The sequence below is a fragment of the Corvus brachyrhynchos genome, unplaced genomic scaffold (genome assembly GCF_000691975.1).
Source record: "Corvus brachyrhynchos isolate BGI_N302 unplaced genomic scaffold, ASM69197v1 scaffold72, whole genome shotgun sequence".
Taxonomy (NCBI): domain Eukaryota; kingdom Metazoa; phylum Chordata; class Aves; order Passeriformes; family Corvidae; genus Corvus; species Corvus brachyrhynchos.
The window spans coordinates 2,177,434-2,183,814 of record NW_008236763.1 but is presented as its reverse complement, the minus strand read 5'-3'; the positions used below and the strand labels follow the sequence as shown (position 1 = coordinate 2,183,814).

At 55.0% G+C, this 6,381-nt stretch overlaps 1 long non-coding RNA gene across 1 annotated transcript; it reads right to left on the bottom strand.

The window, feature by feature from the left end:
- Positions 1–999: 999 nt before the first annotated feature.
- LOC108444933 lies at positions 1,000–6,375 on the bottom strand. Its single transcript, XR_001859650.1, has 2 exons — positions 2,097–6,375; positions 1,000–1,814 (listed from the first exon to the last, which is right to left on the bottom strand). It is a non-coding gene; the product is annotated as an uncharacterized LOC108444933 (long non-coding RNA).
- Between the last annotated feature and the right edge of the window lie 6 nt (positions 6,376–6,381).

The following is a 6,381-nucleotide window of genomic DNA, read 5'->3' as shown; positions in this document are numbered from 1 at the left end:
TCCCTCTCCCCGATCCATTTCCCCTCATTTCCCTTCCTTTTACCTCCGGCTTTCCTGGGAATGCTCTGCCCGCGTTGCAAAAGCACGGAATTATTATTCAGGGAAGGAGTGGGAGAGAGGCTCTAAACGCAAAGCGCGGGAGCGATCCTTAATCATCCCCATCATTCCTTAATTGCCGGAGCCGAGCCCATTCCGAGGAGAACATGGAATGTTAAATTTAGACGGAGCAGAGCACCGGGATCTATTTTGGGGGATTCGCGCTCTCCACGCGACGGCTTCTGCCTCCCGTCCCAGGAATGTCAACACCGGGGACTGGCGGAGCAGCGCCAGCCACGCATTCCGTGGGCTCCCGCCAGGAGCTCCTGGGAATGTCGGAATGCGGCAAAGCCTGGGAAATGAGTGGAATGAGGATCCCGCTGGATTCCGCATGTGGATTTTTGGGGAAAACCTGTTCCATGCCCCGTTCCGACGGCGCCGTGTCCAAAGGCACCTCAGGATGGGATGGGGTGAATCCTGCCCGGTGCTCCAGTGTGGAAGAGGATCCATAGGAAACCATGGATCCATTTTCCTCTCTTTCTGGGGTCCCAGACTGGCAGAATTCCTTGTTCTCCTCATTCCCTGCTCCCCCTTTTCAAACCCCTTTTCCAAGTTCTCCTGGAGACTTTCAGATGGAGATGCAGGAGCAGGACTGGGATCTCCCACACCAATCCCTGATTCCCATTGTTCTCCATCAGCAGGACTGGGATCTCCCACACATTCCCTGATTCCCATTTTCTTCCAGCAGCATCTCCCAAAACATTGGCTCTGTGGCCACGCCACCTCCTCTCCCTGTCCCCCACCTCAATCCACGCATTCCCATTTTTTTGGGGAGTCTGGAAGCAGCCATGCTGCCCCTCTGCCCCTCACGCCTCCCATCCCTTTGGATGCTGCTATTCCCGGGAAAATCGACAGCGGGAGGGGGAAAATCAAAACTTAATAAGAATTAAGACAACAGATTCATTAAAAACTCGTTAATTCCTGTCAGGAGCAGCTTTAATTAACAAATCCCAGGAACTGCGGCACTGCCACGGGTCCTGTGACCACCTGAGTGCCGCTAATGAAATGCCAGTTAAAATTCCCCGGAATCTGGCAGCGCCTTTTCCGCCCGCTGCCAAGATTTTCTCCGCAGCCTCCGAGTTCACCTCGTTTGTCATTGTCCTCCCCGTGCTGGAGCGGGGGGGTTCTTGGAAAACGTTCCCAGCCTTCTCCTTCCCTTCCCAAGAAACGTTGTTTGCTTCTCTCGGGTGTTTTTAGCCAAATCCTGCTTTTCTCCCAGATTTTTCAGAGGTGTGGGAGTGTTGGCTGTGCTGTTTTCCATGGAATGTCATCCTGCTGGCTCTGGGATAAGGTTTAGTGGGAATGTCCCTGCTCAGGGACTCAGTGGCCTCCCTTCCAAATCATTCCATGATTTGGGGAATATTTTCTTCATCCAAGGCTCCCTCAGCATCCACAGCCAGGGAAAATCCTCATTCCCATCCCACCTATGGGCGACAGTTCCGGTGGGACCCTCATTCCCTGAGGATGCTCCTTGGCCTTCCCTTGGGAAGGGAATGGGATCCATCAGCTCTGTTTATTCCTTTGTGTCACGTTTCTCCAAAGAATTCCCGGTCAGAGCCACGGAAAAGCTGCGGAAAAGCTGCGGAAAAGCTCCGGAGGGGCCTTGGGTGGACGGGCTCTGATCCCAGCTGGGGCTCCGTGGGCAGCGGGGGCTGAGGGCCTGGAACGGCTGAGCCTGGCACCATCTGGAGCCTGGGAATGCCCAGGGAAAACAAAACCTGCTCCGAGAAATAAAGGAAGGGCGGCGAAGCCCTTTGGAGAGGAGGTCAAAGCAGGGGAATTCATAGTTCAAGAGTTGGGAAAGGGATTTGCTTCCCTTCCCTCTTCCCTCTTCCCTCTTCCCTCTTCCCTCTTCCCTCTTCCCTCTTCCCTCTTCCCTCTTCCCTCTTCCCCTTTTCTTTCCCCTTTTCCCTTCCCTTCCCCTCTGAAAACATTCCCGGCACAATGAGATCCCGGGATTTCTTTGCCCAATTCCAGCTTCCTCCACGCTTCCCGCTGACCTCTGTTGGCAAAATCAAACGGAATCGATTTATCCACAGGGCTCCCGATTTCCCAGAGGTTTTTTTCCTCGTCCTTTGATGTGACAATCCAAGGTGTCCCCTCAGCCGCGCAAATGCTGCATCCATAAAATCCACGGCGTTCCCACGCTGGGATTTACATAACGGGGACACTGGAGGCATCAAAAGGAATTGGAGATGAGCTTTAGGAGCAATTAAAGATCCCATGGAAAGGAGGGAGTGGGAATGGGAAGGGGGGCACGGCAAACACCGGGATGTCCCTGGCTCTCTCAGTGCCACTTGTCCTATTTTATCCCGAAATTCCAACCCCAAACATCCCCAAGTGTCCCGGTTTTCCTCAGGAGTGGCAGCAGATGTGCAGGGACACATCAGGAAGGAGCATCCTGAATTCCTGGAAGAATTCCTGGAAGTGTCGCCAACCCAGCACAGGGGGCTGAGCCCCAAGGAGGGGACACAGGGGTGGCTCTTCCCGAGGGAATTTGCAGCTGGATACGGCTGGAAGTGCATGGGATGCTCCAGTGCTACAGGAAGGGATGGAGGGAGGGGAAGTTTGATCCCAGAAATCGGAGATCAGTCAATCAAGCTCCTCCAGAATTCTGGAAATGGCTTTGGAAAGCATTCCAAGCATCCATCAGGCCCCTCGGACAGCATCAGGACCTGATCCAGATCCATCCAGACACCCAAATGAATCCCAGTTAAGCCTGGATTCCATGGGTCAGGTCCCACAGTGGCAGCTCAGTGGGAATCCGGGGCAGATTTGGGATCACAGGACCCCTGCGAGGGCAGAAGCCCCAAAAACCATCCCAAAATCCCCATTTTCTGCTGCTCCAAAGGTCTCCTTTGTGGAGCTGTGCCCCAGAGCTCGAATTTTAGGATTTCTCCTCTAGGATCAGCATCCCTGGGCTCTCACCCTCCTCTTCCTCATATCCCAACCCTCTTCCCACCGTCAAGGCTTTCCCTGAGCCTAAACAAATCCAGGGATAAATAATCCGAGGATTTGGAGATGCTCCATCACCATGGCAACCCCACAGGCCTCCTCCTCCTCCTCCTCCTCCAGCCGGGAGCGTTCCTGATCTCCCACCGCCTTTCCAGGGCTCCAATCCCCCTGGATCAGTACCCCCCAAAAAAGCAGATCCCAGTTTTTTTCCTCCAGTTTTTCCAGTTCCTGTGGATTATTCTCCCTTCTCCATCCTCTCCATCCCGACGGGTTTTGCCTCCCGGTCCCACAGCGCCGAAGGCAGATCCCAACGGGCAGGGAGAGGGATCGGAGCCCTGGAAAATCCGCTGGGTTTGTGGGAATTGAGCTCAAAACCAGCAGCGCCCTTTTGCAGGAGCATCCCAGGATTTGTCACCACCTGGGAGGAGGCAGAGGGAGGGGGGAAATATCCCGGGATAAAGCCCGGTGTTAAATGGCCCTGCCACAAAGCCAGAGCTCCACCGCTGACGCTGCAGGTTTGAATTCCGTTCGTGGCTGGCAATAAAAGAAACAAATTCCCCATAACACGCCCAGCAGCATTCCCAGCCTTTTCCAAGCTTTTCCCTCCCCGTGGTTTTTTTTTAGGAAGTTTCTTTCCCTCCGGACCAATCTCCTGCCTAGGGGTTGGACGTGTGGGCGTGGGAGACGGCAGCGGGAGAGAGGCAGAGAAAATTCCTGCGAGGCAAAGCTCATTCCGTAAAAAACCCCCACGTTACCCATAAAAATCCCCACATTATCCATAAAAAAATCCTCCATGTTATCCATAAAAAACCCCCACGTTATCCATAAACACCCCCCCATGTTATCCATTAAAAAATCCCCATGTTATCCATAAAAAACCCCCACATTATCCATTAAAAACCCCCACGGTATCCTGAAAAAAACCCCCACATTATCCATAAAAAATCCACATGTTATCCATAAAAAACTCCCACGTTATCCATAAAAATACCCCCCATCTTATCCCTAAACCCCCCCACACACATTATCCATGAAAAACGCCCACATTATCCATAAAAAACCCCCCCACGTTATCCATGAAAAACCCCCATGTTACCCATTTAAAAATCCCATGTAATCCATAAAAACCCCCCACGTTATCCATTTAAAAAAACCCCATAAACAGGGGAACTCCATCGGGGTGTCCAACCCCGGAATTGCTTCCCAAGGTGGATGCAAAGATGTCCGGGAATGAGGAAAGGATAAATCCCACCACATTCCCAGCGCTGCCGGAGGGAGCCGGTCCCGTTTGGGCTCTAATTCCGGTTATTCCTGGGTTTTATGGGATTTATGGGCAGCTTTTATGGCAGGGGCGAATCAAAGCAGCCCCAAAGCAGGGAATAAAGGAAGCAGAGGAACATTTCCCATTCCCGGATCGTGGGAAGGGTTCTCCGGAGGATCCTGGGGTCTCTCCATGGCAACAAGCAGGAGGTGGGAATTTGGGGGATTTGCTTGAATTTGGGATTGGAGTTAAAGATGGGATTTGGGATCCTTGTCTTGAAGGGGTGAAAATGTGGGGAATTCTTTGAACAGCTTGGAATGTGGGAAGGGAGAGGGAGGAGGGAAACAGCTGGGAATGGATCCTGTCTATCCCAGGATCCAAAGGTTCCTGCCTTTGGGATTGGAGGCATCACCCCCAAAACTTTCCCAAGCCTGCAGGGATCCTCTATCCGTGAGGTTTTCCTAATCCAGAAAGGAATAAAAGGTGCTGGAGCCCTTTGTTCATCCAGGTCTGGTAGAGCTAAGCTTTGCTGAGCCTGGCTTAACCCTCCAAACCTCCTGATTCTCCAGGAAAATGCCTCAGGGCATCTCCCTGAGGAGATCACCTCGTGTCCTACGGGATAAAAGATGGGAATCTCCTTCCAACCCTACAAATGTGAGTGGGAAAAACCCACCCCAGGCTCCAGCAAGGAAAAATCTCAACCCCATTCCCAGGGAATATTCTCCAGGTGGATCCTGGAGCCGGCCAGGCAGAAGTGCTGGTGCAGCAGGGAAGATAAATCAGAGCCATCTCGGCTGCGATCCCACGCAATTAAAACCTGGCTCGGGATGTGCTCGGCTGCCTGAGGAGCATCTCGGGAGCGACAGGAATTACTCAGCCTCTGCAGCAGCACGGCAGGAGCGAGGTGGGGCGTGGAGAGCGCTCCGGGATACCTGGGAGCGGCTTTTCCATCGGCCAAGGAATGCCTGGAGCAGCGGGAATGCCGGATTCCAGCTCCTTCCCTCCCCTTGGAGCAGGGGCTGGCTGGAAATGCGGTTGTGGGGATGCTCCTGCCGATCCTAAAGCAGTGGGGGGACACTGCCGGGGTGTGCCCTCTGCAAGGCCGTGGCACCAGCGAGGTGACAGCAGCGTCCCCGCCCTGCTGGAGACGGGAAGGGGATCACGGAGGAGGGGATCTGCACAGGGATTCTGAGGCCAGGGAGGAGCAAATCAGCCTGGAGACGGATCTGTGGTTATGGGGATGCTCCTGCTGATCCTAAAGCGCAGCAGGGACTCTGCCAGGGTGCCATGGCACCAGTGAGGTGACAGCAGTGTCCTCACCCTGTTGGAGATGGGAGGAAGCCAAGGATGGAGCTGCTGCCACCCCAGCGCCTCCAGGGGCACCTTTAGGGCCGATAAGTGCCCCAAAAAGACCCCCCCAGCAGCTCCAGGTTGTGCAGCGGGACCCAGCCAGGAGCAGGAGCATCCAGCAGGAAAATCCCTGCTGTCCCCAGAGCTGGAGGTGGCCCTGGCACGGGGCTGTGCCATGAGGATGAACCCTGGGGCAGAGGGCGCAGGTGGCACCTCCGAGTGATGAGAGGTTCCCTCGGGAATCGGGACCGGGCTGGAGCTGCCCCCTGCTCCATGGGAAGCACCGGGAATGGGCATGGAATGGTTTGGGGTGGATCAGAGAGGCCGCTCAGCCCCTGTTCAGCGGGAAGGGAGCTGCCAGGAGCTGTCCCTGCCATCCCCACAGCTCAGGGGGGGGCTGCAAACCAGACCCTGCTTCGAGTACCCACAGCCCTGGCAGCAGGCACGGGCACAAAAACCACCTGGAAAGGCTTTTCCAACCCACTGGGGCTTCCACGGGATGTTAATGGGATCTGGGAAAAATAAATGGCTGTTTCCTTGCATGACCCAGCGCTGGCTGAAACCTCCGATTTCTCCTTTCGCTGTTGGAGAAGCCTCGAGGGGCCGGCGCAGCTGAGCCCCCCTGACCCCGGGGACGCGCTGCAGAGCCCGGCAGTGACGCTAAAGCCGAGCCCTGATCCCGCTGAGCGTCTGCAGAAGGGCTCTGCTGAGGGGGGGCC